Raw genomic sequence first — 15,105 nt, forward strand, 5'->3', positions numbered from 1 at the left:
TTCCTTCTGGTAAACTGACGGAGCGTGTGACGCAGAGTGTGAACATGGCCCGAGACTCATTCTTCTGCCACCTCATGGCTGGCGCATATTCACACCAACGCTTTGTGCAATCAACCGGACTGCGGTCTGAGGTCATACTGTCCAGGTCACAGCCTTGTCCCCCATTATTTCAAGTTATGAGGGGCTCCGCTTACTGCACCTCCATGCCTTTGAGGGTCATTATACCCCTACATTACATTATCTGCCTATTCTCCCCTCTGTGCTTCTGCATAGGACACCAGCTGTGGGAATTCCTCAGCAATGCCATCAGTCTGGGACCTGATGGTGGAATATTGGGGGCTGTACATGAACAGGTGTGAGGCTGATGCTGTGACCCTGGGGAGGAGCTGTGCAGAGCCCCCAGCCCATGAGTAGGATTATGACGTGCTCCTACGTCATAGCGCTGTGAGGTCAGCCGGTGTGAGGTGAGGTGTTAGGGCGCTCCTCACCTCTGCACATGCGCCTCCTCGGGTCTTCCCAGTGCGCGGGAGGGGGGAGCTCCTGCAGTCCGCGGACTGTGATGCTGTTGTCACTGCTGCACTATCTGCTCCGCCGCCGCCGCTCTCTGTCACCGCCTGCACCTGCCCGGGGAAAGCGCTGACCAAGGTAAGCGCCGTCCTGAGCGCCCGCCCGGCACCGGGCTCCGCACACCCAGGGGCATGTGCTCCCCGAGGTGCGGGAAGTTATTGATGGACGTGTGTGTGTTGTGTGGCGCCGCGTCCCAGGACCGGGCTCTAGTAGGACACGTGAGGCGGGAATAGCCGGGGCCAGGCTGCTGTCACTTGTCATCCACGTGTGTGCGGAGCAGAGAGCAACTTTACGTGTGCAGCCATCTGTCATGTGCGGCTGTGTGCCCGCCCGGGAACTTACCGCTGCGGCTTCTAGAGTGTGCGGTATTGGTGCGGTATTAGCAAACTCTGCGAATACTGGTGACGTGATTCATGGCGCGACCCCGGCACATCAGAGCAGTCACTACTGCCAGCCATTATCTATCCATCTACATTATATATCATCTATCTATCTAATCTATCTACATTATATATCATCTATCTATCTATCTATTATCCATCTATTATCCATCTATCTTATCTATCTATTATCTATCCATCTACATTATATATCATCTATCTATCTATCCATCTACATTATATATCATCTATCTATCTATCCATCTACATTATATATCATCTATCTATCTATCTATTATCCATCTATTATCCATCTATCTATCTCTCTATTATCTATCCATCTACATTATATATCATCTATCTATCTATCCATCTACATTATATATCATCTATCTATCTATCCATCTACATTATATATCATCTATCTATCTATCTATTATCCATCTATTATCCATCTATCTATCTCTCTATTATCTATCCATCTACATTATATATCATCTATCTATCTATCCATCTACATTATATATCATCTATCTATCTATCTATCTATCTATCTATCTATCTATCTATCTATTATCCATCTATCTATCTCTCTATTATCTATCCATCTACATTATATATTATCTATCTATCTTATCTATCTATCTACGTTATCTGTCTATCTCTATCCATCTACGTTATCTATCTATCTATCTATCTCTCTATATCTATCTCTCTATTATCTATCATCTATGTGCAAAAAATAAAGGCAGCTCTCCAAGGTCCAAAAAGATGTTGTTGTTTATTGACACTAAGTCTTGGTGGTGATGTGTCTTCCAAATGCGGAACTTTCTGAGGCCACACATGGAACATAACGTGGCCACCATGACTTAGTGTCAATAAACAACATCAATTTTTTGGACCTTGCAGCGCTGCTGGTATCTTTTTGGACACATTGAGGGTTGGTTTTGCCTGTGAGGCTTGCACTCACTGTCTCCTGTAGCTTACTTGTGCTGCACTTATGTTTGTTACTGTTTTTTTTTTTCAATTTATCTCCCTCTATCCATCCCTCCCTCCCATCTTTCCTTCTATACATCCATTCTTTCTTTTCCTTCCTTCCTTTCTTTCTTTCTTTCTTTCTTTCTTTCTTTCTTTCTTTCTTTCTTTCTTTCTTTCTTTCTTTCTTTCTTTCTTTCTTTCTTTCTTTCATCCTTCTATCCATCCATCCATCCTTTTATCCATCCCTCTGTCTGTCTGTCTCTCTCTCCACATACCCACAGTGTGTCACTCCTCGTATAAGGCTGGAGCAGTGCCTTCTGCTATATACATAATGCATGGCCATGTGCCTGCCTCCACCTGCCGGTGGCCATATTGCCAGGATGGGCTCATCAGCACTGGCCCAACGTGCCCTCAGTGACCCTCAGTTTCCGATCCTTTAATTGCATTAGTTGTGATTATACAGCAGGTCATCCTGTTCCCTCCGCAGTCGCCCAGCCAGGCACTGACATTATTTAACCTCCTTGCTCCATAAGCATTACAGCAGTAAAGTAGCAGTGCTCCCGGCACCATGCCCTGCCTGTGCTACCACCGTGCCCCCGCCTGTGCCCACGGTGCTCAGAGACCGGCTTCCTCTGTGCATAGTGTTTCTGCATTTTGATAGTAAATCGCTCTGACAGGGGAAGTGCACGATCCAGAGACGTGGATGACAGGGGCATTGCTGAAGCATGTGAGCGCTGCAGGAGGCCTGCCCCATCCACTGAACTTCTAGAAGGCACCTTGCAATGATTGACTAGCAGCAGGTATTTACTACAGTCTGGAGGATGTTCATCTGGTTTGGTATTTTTCTGTACAAATACTTGGATGGATGGTGCGGGGGCCATGCTGGTCATTTATTACATTCTGATTATTGATAATATTCACTTGCAATGGACTGAACAATATGATCCATTTCTACAGATTGCTTGTATCAGTTTTGTGGCACATGACACTTTTCTATATATATACCCGCTCAGTATGACTTCTCCTTATACCAGTTAGTGCGCGTTGAAGTCTATGGAGTCTTGTTCTGAAATGGCCTAATGCTGTATAATGTCTGGACTTAGCAGGGTTGGCTCATTACCAAATGCTTGTTATCAAAAATCTTACACACTTCCAAGACTGAAGGGATTTTTAATCTTATGGCTTACTCCTTGTTGCCTAGGTTACTAGCCACCATTGATGTCTATCAGCAGTGGCCAGTCTCCTAAGCAACGAGTGCAGTGCGTGCATACAAGCTCTTTCCAATCGAGTCTGTTAGCGCTGCCCCTGACCTGCAGGCACTGCCTATACCGCTATTTAGGGTCTGTGGCCGAGTTAAAAACTTGGCCATAAAATTCCTCATTATAAGATTGTGTTCACACAATGAGTTTTTGGCGCTGTGTATTTTCACAGCACAAGAAAGACAGCGTCTTACATTTCCAGCAAAGATTTATAGAAATCTCACGGCCACTGTGCTTTTTTTTATGCAACGTAAACTGAGCTGCGGTGCATGATTCAAATCCACAACATGTCAATTTCTCTTGCTGGTACGCTGGATTTTGTGTCCGAATTTCTCCCATAGAATTACATTAACTGATGAAAATCCGCAGGTAAAATCCGCTTGTTGTCCTCACATGACTGCATCAATAAAGTTTTATCAAATCCAAATACCAGGATGTAGCTTTATTTAGAAAAACATGACATATCAGAAAGCGACAGAAACGGCAGCATTAAAAATGCAATAAATACGGGAAAAAATGGACTGAAAATTGTGCAGAAATGCTGCAGAAAATTTTCAACATTAAAAACTCACCAAATACTCATCCTGTTATTATAACCATAAAAGTTATCTTGTATTTCACCTTGTTTTACAGCTGACATCTAAGTCTGAAAGTCTCTACAAAAAATCCACCTCATAATCTTTGGCAAAGTCTGTAGAACTAACAGAGATTTGTCACCATTTTTTTTTCTCTTCGGGTCTGTATCGGATCCTGAGACAGGTGCACGGTACATTAGGGCATCATATCCAGCACCACCATATGGAAGTTCTGCTGAATGTTTGCCCTGTGTGTGCACCTGTTACATAGTTTGCTTTTGATTTCTTAACCCCTTAATGACCGCCAATATGCCTTTTAACAGTGGCAGTCAAGGGTACTTTTAAAGGCGCTGAGAAATAAATAAAAATATAGTCCTCCCCAGCATTGGAAAATCTCTGGGGATTCAGCTACTGTGGGTAGCTGAGGGTATGTGCACACGTTGCGGATTCTCTGCGGATCCGCAGCGTTTTTTGCAGTGCACACTTTGTGGAAAATCCGCTGCGGTAATGCTGCGGTTTAAAAGAAGTAGCATGTCACTTCTTTTTTGTGATTCTGGAGCGTTTTTGTACCCATTGCATTATAGAAAACCGCAGGGGTAAAAACTGCAGCAAATCCGCAAGAAAACCGCAACAAAAACGCACAAAAAACGCTGCGGAACCGCACAAAAAACGCGACAAATCCGCGTTTTCTGCCAGGAGAGGCAGAATCCGCACCAGAAATTCCTAAGTCTAATCCGCAACATGTGCACATAGCCTGAGACTCCGGACAACATGATTCAAGTCGGTTTTTACCATCCTCAATGTTGTGATCGCCGTTATTCGGCGAATAATGGCGACCGCAAAAAAAAATCCGATTTCTCATTTATTTCTCTCTATTCTGATATGATCTAGCATACCACAGGAGAGAGAAATGGGGTCCCCCGAGGCCCCTCAGTACCTCCGGCATAGACCATATCACAGTGATCAAAATAAAAAAAAAATTGTTAAATCAACCCCCCCTTTATCGCCCCCTTAGATAGATAAAAATAATACAATTAAAAAATGTATTTTTTTTTACATTTTTCCACTAGGGTTGAGGTTAGAGCTAGGGTTGGGGCTAGGGTTAGGGTTGTGTTGGGGTTAGGGTTCTGGTTATGGTATTTGAGGTAGGCTAGGGTCACATTGCGTTAGGGCAGTCCGTTTAGCGCATAGCGCTACGGACTGCGCTAACGCAATGTCCCAAAAGGGATCGCGTTAGCCGATCCCGCTAGCGCAGATCCCCGATCTGCGCTAGCGAGGACCGGAGCGCGAACGCTGCAAGCAGCGTTCGAGGCCCGTCACTCAAATGACGGCACATCGCTAGCGCACGCCCAATGTGGGCGTGCGCTAGCGATGCGTTCGCCATTACTAGCAATGGCGGCGTTAATGGACTACGTTACACCTCGTTATGCCGCGGTGTAACATAGTTCGTTAAACGGGGTCACATAACGCAATGTGACCCCAGCTTTAAGGTTATGGTTAGGTTTGGAATTAGGGTTAGAGTGTTTTGGGGTTAGGGTTGGAGTTAGAAGTGGGGGGTTTCCACTGTTTACGTACAACAGGAGGTCTCCAAACGCAACATGGTGCCCGCCATTGATTCCAGCCAATTTTGCATTCAAAAAGTCAAACCGTGCTCCCTGCCTTCTGAGCCCTCCCGTGCACCCAAACAGTAGCTTTTCCCCACATACGGGGTATTGGCATACTCATGAGAAAATAGCACAACAAATGTTGTGGTCCATTTTTTGTTACCCTTGTGTAAATAAAAAGTTTAGGTCTAAAGTACCGTATTTTCCGGCGTATAAGACGACTTTTTGACCCCTAAAAATTGTCCCAAAAGTTGGGGGTCGTCTTATACGCCGGGTACGGCGTGTGCAGGGAGCGATCCTGGGTGTCGGCGTGTGGTTGCCAGGGTCTGGAGGAGAGGAGACTCTCCTTCAAGCCCTGGGATCCATATTCATGTAAAAAATAAAGAATAAAAATAAAAACATGGATATACTCACCCTCGGACGGCCCCTGGCTCACAGTGCTGCTAGCGTCTCCCTCCGTTCCCTAAGAATGCAGTGAGTGAAGGACCTTCGATGACGTCGCGGTCACATGAGTGGTCAGGTGACCGGTCACCTGACCGCGACGTCATCGAAGGTCCTTCACTCACTGCATTCTTAGGGAACGGAGGGAGACGCTAGCAGCGCTGTGAGCCAGGGGCCGTCCGAGGGTGAGTATATCCATGTTTTTTATTTTTATTCTTTATTTTTTACATGAATATGGATCCCAGGGCCTGAAGGAGAGTCTCCTCTCCTCCAGACCCTGGGAACCACACGCCGTATAAGATGACTGGGCGTATAAGATGACCTCCGTCTTATACGGCGGGCATATCCCAAATTCCATATTTTATATGGAAAAGTTGGGGGTCGTCTTATACGCCCAGTTGTCTTATACATCAGAAAATACGGTACATTTTTTATGTAAAAAGTGAAATGTTAATTTTTTCCTTCCACATTGCTTTAGTTCTCGTGAAGCACCCAAAGTGTCAATAAACTTCTTAAATGTGGTTTTGAGCACATTGAGAGGTGCAGTTTTTAGAATGGTGTCACTTTGGGGTATTGTCTGTCATATTGACCCCCCAAACTCACTTCAAATGTGAGGTGGTCCCTAAAGAATGGTTTTGTAAATTTTTGTTGGAAAAATGAGAAATCGCTGGTCAAATTTTAACCCTTATGCCATGTTCACACTATGCGGTTTTTACTGCGGAACCGCGGCGATTTTGCCGCTGCGAGTCCGCAGCTGTTTTCCATGCAGGGTACAGTACAATGTTACCCTATGGAAAACAGAAACCGCGGTGCACATGATGCGGAAAAACCCGAAAAAAACCGCGCAGAATTGCTGCGGAAAAAAAGAAGGACCATGTCACTTCTTTGTGCAGAATCGCAGCGATTCTGCACCCATAGAAATGCATTGATCCGCTTACTTCCCGCATGGGGCTGTGCACACCATGCGGGAAGTAAGCGGATAATGTGCGGGTTATACCCGGGGTGGAGGAGAGGAGACTCTCCTCCAGGCCCCGGGAACCATATTTGTATTAAAAAAAAAAAGAATTAAAATAAAAAATAATGTTATACTCACCCTCGGAAGTCTCAGCGCTGCACGCGGCCGTCCGGTCTCAGGTTTGCTATGCGACCAGGACCTTCGGTGACGTTGCGGTCACATGACCGTGACGTCACCGAAGGTCCTGGTCGCACAACATCTTTGGAACCGGACCGCCGCCTGCAGTGCCGAGGAGATCGGGACGTCAGAGGGTGAGTATATCATGATTTTATTATTTTAACACTACTATTGATGCTGCATATTGCTGCATATGCAGCATCAATAGTAGGGGTAAATCCCGCAGCGGAACCCGCAGGACAAACCGCGATAAATCTGCAGGGATAACCGCAGCGGGTTTGCCCTGCAGATTTATCAAATCCGCTGCGGGAAAACCCGCGGGACAAAAAGGAACGTGTGAATGTGGCCTTATAACGTTCCAACAAAAAAGTTATGTTTCCAAAATTGTGCCGATGTAAAGTAGACATGTGGGAAATTTTATTTATTAACTGTTTTGTGTGATATGACGCTGATTTAAGGGCACAAAAATTTAAAGTTTGAAAATTGCAAAATTTTCAAAATGTTTGCCAAATTTCCATATTTTTCATAAATAAACGCAAGTCATATCAAAGAAATTTTTACCACTAAGGTAAAGTACAAAATGTCACAAAAAAACACTCTCAGAATCAGTGGTATCCGTTGAAGTGTTCCAGAGCTATAACCTCATAAAGTGACAGTAGTCAGAATTGTAAAAATTGGCTTGGTCATTAAGTAAAAAATTGTCTGTTACTAAGGGGTTAAAAAGAACACCCTATATACAGGCTATTGGCTTTTAAAAAAAAAAGAAGATTTTCCAGGACACTTTTATTATTTTTACTATGTGCCTAATAACTAACAAGCAGGTAATTGCTAACTTCCTGCCTGTTGTGCCCGGTGCTGATCTCTGCTGTTCACATCAACAGAGCAGCGGCTTCTCTTCTGCACTACTCTGTTGGCTGGGTGTGACTGCTGAATGACAGCCTGCTCTCGCTGCCTAACTTCGTGGGTTCGGTTGTCGGGCAGCATGACGTTGGCAGTCACGCTCCATCTACAGAGCAGCCCGGAAGAGAATGAGCTGTATTGTTGAAGTGAAGTATCAGAATCGCCGGCAGGAGCGGTTCGTGACGACTCTGAATTGGCACCAGCACATCAGGCAGGTACTGCAATTAGCAATTAGCTGTGTGTTAGTTCTTAGGCCTATTTAATAAAAGAATAATATAGTCCTGGTTAACCCCATTAAGTACAATTGCTGTTAACTTTGACCATTGGTAAACTGATGTATTAAAAAAAGATGCTACTGTTTACATCGAGATCATTTCCCAGCAATGTCTAAGTAAAAGAAGGAGTACTAGTGACTTATCACTAAAAGGCTAGGTTCACTTTGAGGTGCGTTTTCACACAGGACAAAGGCAGTGGCAAACTTGCAAATGTGGATTTTGCTTTAGAAAGGCTATACAGATCTCATTCTGGAATAATCAGTCAGCAATCAGTTTAGTTCAAACTGATCAAACAATTAGTAGTTGTAACCGCACTTGGAAATGCTAATATCTCTCTGAGGGTATGTTCCCACGGTCGGTAAACACTGCTGTTGAATGCTGCGTACTTGTGTAGCATCCAACCCGCAGCGTCCAGATGTTACAGCATAGTGGAGGGGATTTCATGCATCTAATGATTCGTCACATGCATAATAACTGCAGGAACGCAGCTTACTACGCATGTCTACTAATTTAAATAAGGTCTAAGGTTACGTTGTTGTGTGCTGCGTCGACGACGCAAGGCACAACGCACGCAAAAATGCATGCAAAACGCAGCAAAACGCTGCGTTTTGTGACGCATGCGTTCATTTTTATAGCGCAAAAAAATGCAACAAGCTGCGTCCTCTGCGCCCTGACGCTTGCGCCCAAAAAACGCATGCATCACAAAACGCAACAAAACGCATGTCCATGCGCCCCCCATGTTAAATATAGGGGCGCATGGCGCATGCGTCGCCGCGGTTGCACCCGAAGCACCGCTAATGTGAACGTAGCCTTACCTGTCACACTGCCGGAAGTCCGTGAGACCTGCCGTGCATGTGACCAGGGGTTATCTCAGGTCACCCTAGGCTAGTTCTCACGGCCAGCGGACCACGAGAACTAGAGTGTAGGTGATCGCCGGAGATCTCCGATGGTCATCTACAAGCTCTGCTATGTCTGGATATCAAGCATCCAGATGAAGCAGAGCTGGACTCGTTATTAAGGACTACGTCGGAACAGGAAGTATTTGTGTTGGTTTATTATTTTTCTTTATTTTCAGGCGATCGAGGGCGTCAGATGGATTGCCGGTATAATAAATATGGGAAAAATGTGTGGGTACATATCAGAACTGTTTTCAACTGAGTTGTGTGAGTTTTTGGCTTTTTCCACCTTTGTAACCATATTCACACTGTGTGTGGGAGACATTGGAGAAGAAATTATAAAATATGGTCAATGCCTTATAAGTGTTGATGAAGGATGTGTTTAAGGCCTTGTTCACACATTCAGTATTTGGTCAAAGCCAGGAGAGGAACAATCAGAGGAAAAGTATAATAGAAACGCGTCACCACTTCTGTATTTATCACCCACTCCTGGTTTAAGCTTACATAATAATAATAATAATCTTTATTTTTATATAGCGCTAACATATTCCGCAGCGCTTTACAGTTTTGCACACATTATCATCACTGTCCCCGATGGGGCTCACAATCTAGATTCCCTATCAGTATGTCTTTGGAATGTGGGAGGAAACCGGAGTGCCCGGAGGAAACCCACGCAAACACGGAGAGAACATACAAACTCTTTGCAGATGTTGTCCTGGGTGGGATTCGAACCCAGGACCCCAGTGCTGCAAGGCTGCAGTGCTATCCACTGAGCCACCGTGCTGCCCATATACTGATGTGAAACACTGACCAAATTCTGAACGTGGCCTTCATGCTGCTGTCATACTGCCAAGAAGACCCTGTGATATAGAACATGTGCAGTACAGACCAAAAGTTTGGACACACCTTCTCATTTAAAGATTTTTCTGTATTTTCATGACTATGAAAAATTGTACATTCACACTGAAGGCATCAAATACTTGGCATTCTCTTGATGAGCTTCAAGAGGTAGTCTCCGGGAATGGTCTTCCAACAATCTTGAAGGAGTTCCCAGAGATGCTTAGCACTAGTTGGCCCTTTTGCCTTCACTCTGTGGTCCAGCTCACCCCAAACCATCTCGATTGGGTTCAGGTCTGGTGACTGTGGAGGCCAGGTCATCGGGCGTAGCACTTCATCACTCTCCTTCTTGGTCAAATAGCCCTTACACAGACTGGAGGTGTGTTTGGGGTCATTGTCCTGTTGAAAAATAAATGATGGTCCAACTAAATGCAAACCGGATGGAATAGCATTCTGCTGCAAGATGCTGTGGTAGCCATGCTGGTTCAGTATGCCTTCAATTTTGAATAAATCCCCAACAGTGTCACCAGCAAACCACCCCAACACCATCACACCTCCTTCTCCATGCTTCACGGTGGGAACAAGGCATGTAGAGTCCATCCGTTCACCTTTTCTGCGTCGCACAAAGATTGGAACCAAAGATCTCAGACCAAAGCACAGATTTCCACTGGTCTAATGTCCATTCCTTGTGTTCTTTAGCCCAAACAAGTCTCTTCTGCTTGTTGCCTATCCTTAGCAGTGGTTTCCTAGCAGCTATTTTACCATGAAGGCCTGCTGCACAAAGTCTCCTCTTAACAGTTGTTGTAGAGATGTGTCTGCTGCTAGAACTCTGTGTGGCATTGACCTGGTCTCTATAATCTGAGCTGCTGTTAACCTGCGATTTCTGAGGCTGGTGACTCGGATAAACTTATCCTCAGAAGCAGGGGTGACTCTTGGTCTTCCTTTCCTGGTGCGGTCCTCATGTGAGCCAGTTTCTTTGTAGCGCTTGATGGTTTTTGCCACTGCACTTGGGGACACTTTCAAAGTTTGCCTGATTTTTTTGGACTGACTGACCTTCATTTCTTAAAGTAATGATGGCCACTCGTTTTTCTTTACTTAGCTGCTTTTTTCTTGCCATAAAACAAATTCTAACAGTCTATTCAGTAGGACTATCAGCTGTATATCCACCAGACTTCTGCTGAACACAACTGATGGTCCCAACCCCATTTATAAGGCAAGAAATCCCACTTATTAAACCTGACAGGGCACACCTGTGAAGTGAAAACCATTCCCGGTGACTACCTCTTGAAGCTCATTAAGAGAATGCTAAGAGTGTACAAAGCAGTCATCAAAGCAAAAGGTGGCTACTTTGAAGAACCTAGAATATAAAACATTTTCAGTTGTTTCACACTTTTTTGTGAAGTATATAATTCCACATGTGTTAATTCATAGTTTTGATGCCTTCAGTGTGAATTTACAATTTTCATAGTCATGAAAATACAGAAAAATCTTTAAATGAGAAGGTGTGTCCAAACGTTTGGTCTGTAATGTACGTCGGACATCATTTGTACCTAAATTTGTAAGTGGGTTATGTTGCTTTGCACAGATTTTACCCCATACATTACCAGAGTCCAAATCCTCAGCCTTTGCTCATGGACTCTGTACATACTATTTGGATTGTAAAAGCCTCCTGACTTTGGTCTGCTTCATATGCATCAAGTTAAAAATATAGCATTCAGTTACATTTGGGTGACATTTATGCTGATGTGCTTTTCCTGAAACTTCTTCCTTTGTAGTCTTAACCGTACATTTTGGGTGACTTTACCATTGGCATTTCTTCTTTTTTTAATTTTAAATATAAAACCGTGACCGATTACAAGTGGAAGCTGCCTGCAGAACGGACAGCTATCTTCTGTTAGCAATCTTATGGTTTTCGAAGCCTGACAGCTCTGAAAAGAAGTAGAAAAGACTTTTGACATTCCAATGTATATTTTCATTTTTTCCAGCATTTTTTTCAGGCAAAAGATGCCATGTTCACATACCATTTGTGTTATATTGATGTAGACTTGAGAAATGGTAAGGTTTTAATATTAGAGGTTAAGACTGTCCCGAATTAGGTCAGTGTGACCTGGCTTTTTCTTTTTTTTTTTTGTAATCAAAATAATGTTAACTAAGCACCTTATATTATTTGCAGGCACTACTGCTTTTTATTGAAGGGTATTTGCTTTTTATGTTTTTTTATCTTGGGTTTTGTCTGTTTAGTGGTCAGTGAGAACATGCCCTTACATGTGCACCAACTTATATTCCAGTTCATCTCATCTGGTGTTATCTATTATGTTGTTAACCCCTTCATGACCCAGCCTATTTTGACCTTAATGACCTGGCCGTTTTTTGCAATTCTGACCAGTGTCCCTTTATGAGGTAATAACTCGGGAACGCTTCAATGGATCCTAACGGTTCTGAGATTGTTTTTTCGTGACATATTGGGCTTCATGTTAGTGGTAAATTTAGGTCAATAATTTTTACGTTTATTTGTGAAAAAAATGGAAATTTGGCTAAAATTTTGAAAATTTCGCAATTTTCAAATTTTGAATTTTTATTCTGTTAAACCAGAGAGTTATGTGACACAAAATAGTTAATAAATAACATTTCCTACATGTTTACTTTACATCAGCACAATTTTGGAAACTAAATTTTTTTTTGCTAGGAAGTTATAAGGGTTAAAATTTGACCAGCGATTTTTCATTTTTACAACGAAATTTACAAAACCATTTTTTTTAGGGACCACCTCACATTTGAAGTCAGTTTGAGGGGTCTGTATGGCTGAAAATACCCCAAAATGACACTATTCTAAAAACTGCACCCCTCAAGGTGCTCAAAACCACATTCAAGAAGTTTATTAACCCTTCAGGTACTTCACAGCAGCAGAAGCAACATGGAAGGAAAAAATGAACATTTAACTTTTTAGTCACAAAAATTATGTTTTAGCAACAATTTTTTTATTTTCCCAAAGGTAAAAAGAGAAACTGGACCCCAAACATTATTGTACAATTTGTCCTGAGTACGCCGATACCTCATATGTGGGGGGGGAACCACTGTCTGGGTGCACGACAGGGCTCGGAAGGGAAGGAGCGCCATTTGACTTTTTCAATGAAAAATTGGCTCCAATCTTTAGCGGACACCATGTCACGTTTGGAGAGCCCCTGTGTGCCTAAACATTAGAGCTCCCCCACAAGTGACCCCATTTTGGAAACTAGACCCCCCAAGGAGCTTATCTAGATGCATAGTGAGCACTTTGAACCCCCAGATGCTTCACAAATTGATCCGTAAAAATGAAAAAGTACTTTTTTTTCACAAAAAATTTCTTTTAGCCTCAATTTTTTCATTTTTACATGGGCAACAGGATAAAATGGATCCTAAAATTTGTTGGGCAATTTCTCCTGAGTTCACTGATACCTCACATGTGGGGATAAACCACTGTTTGTGCACACGGCAAGGCTTAGAAGGGAAGGAGCGCCATTTGACTTTTGAATGAAAAATTAGCTCCAATTGTTAGCGGACACCATGCAATGCTTAGAGAGCCCCTGTGGGCCTAAACATTGGAGCTCCCCCACAAGTGACCCCATTTTGGAAACTAGACACCCCAAGGAACTTATCTAGATGCATAGTGAGCACTTTGAACCCCCCGGTGCTTCACAAATTGATCCGTAATTATGAAAAAGTACTTTTTTTTCACAATAAATTTATTTCAGCTTCAATTTTTTTAATTTTTACATGGGCAGCAAGATAAAATGGATCCTAAAATTTGTTGGGCAATTTCTCCTGAGTATACCAATACCTCACATGTGGGGGTGAACCACTGTTTGGGCGCACGGCAAGGCTCCGAAGGGAAGCAGCGCCATTTGACTTTTTGAGTGAAAAATTAGTTCCAATTGTCAGCGGACACCATGACACGCTTAGAGAGCCCCTGTGGGCCTAAACATTGGAGCTCCCCCATAATTGACCCCATTTTGGAAACTAGACCCCCCAAGGAACTTATCTAGATGCATAGTGAGCACTTTGAACCCCCTGGTGCTTCACAAATTGATCCGTAATTATGAAAAAGTACTTTTTTTTCACAATAAATTTATTTCAGCTTCAATTTTTTTAATTTTTACATGGGCAGCAAGATAAAATGGATCCTAAAATTTGTTGGGCAATTTCTCCTGAGTATACCGATACCTCACATGTGGGGGTGAACCACTGTTTGGGCGCACGGCAAGGCTCCGAAGGGAAGCAGCGCCATTTGACTTTTTGAGTGAAAAATTAGTTCCAATTGTCAGCGGACACCATGCCACGCTTAGAGAGCCTCTGTGGGCCTAAACATTGGAGCTCCCCCACAAGTGACCCCATTTTGGAAACTAGACCCCCTAAGGAACTTATCTAGATGCATAGTGCGGACTTTGAACCCCCCGGTGCTTCACAAATTGATCCGTAATTATGAAAAAGTACTTTTTTTTCCACAAAAAATTTATTTTAGCTTCAATTTTTTTAATTTTTACATGGGCAGCAAGATAAAATGGATCCTAAAATTTGTTGGGCAATTTCTCCTGAGTATACCGATACCTCACATGTGGGGGTGAACCACTGTTTGGGCGCACGGCAAGGCTCCGAAGGGAAGCAGCGCCATTTGACTTTTTGAGTGAAAAATTAGCTCCAATTGTTAGCGGACACCATGCCACGCTTAGAGAGCCCCTGTGGGCCTAAACATTGGAGCTCCCCCACAAGTGACCCCATTTTGGAAACTAGACCCCCTAAGGAACTTATCTAGATGCATAGTGAGGACTTTGAACCCCCCGGTGCTTCACAAATTGATCCGTAATTATGAAAAAGTACTTTTTTTTCGACAAAAAAATTATTTTAGCTTCAATTTTTTTAATTTTTACATGGGCAGCAAGATAATCTGGATCCTAAAATTTGTTGGGCAATTTCTCCTGAGTATACCGATACCTCACATGTGGGGGTGAACCACTGTTTGGGCGCACAGCAAGGCTCCGAAGGGAAGCAGCGCCATTTGACTTTTTGAGTGAAAAATTAGTTCCAATTGTTAGCGGACACCATGCCACGCTTAGAGAGCCCCTGTGGGCCTAAACATTGGAGCTCCCCCACAAGTGACCCCATTTTGGAAACTAGACCCCCTAAGGAACTTATCTAGATGCATAATAAGCACTTTGAACCCCCCGGTGCTTCACAAATTGATCCGTAATTATGAAAAAGTACTTTTTTTCCACAAAAAATTTATT

The 15,105-nt window shown here is 43.4% G+C and overlaps 1 protein-coding gene across 3 annotated transcripts in view; it reads left to right on the forward strand.

Annotated features, from left to right (window-relative positions):
• Positions 1 to 521: 521 nt before the first annotated feature.
• Positions 522 to 15,105, forward strand: part of RARB (retinoic acid receptor beta) — a 985,731-nt gene continuing 971,147 nt past the window's right edge. The window contains exon 1 of one of the 3 annotated variants that reach the window (XM_069730000.1): positions 522 to 645. The gene's annotated coding sequence lies outside the window, so the exon portion shown is untranslated. The remainder of the gene's footprint in view (positions 646 to 15,105) is intronic. The other 2 variants (XM_069729996.1, XM_069729999.1) reach the window with 2 other exon arrangements.

This window comes from Ranitomeya imitator, chromosome 6 (genome assembly GCF_032444005.1).
Source record: "Ranitomeya imitator isolate aRanImi1 chromosome 6, aRanImi1.pri, whole genome shotgun sequence".
Lineage (NCBI taxonomy): Eukaryota > Metazoa > Chordata > Amphibia > Anura > Dendrobatidae > Ranitomeya > Ranitomeya imitator.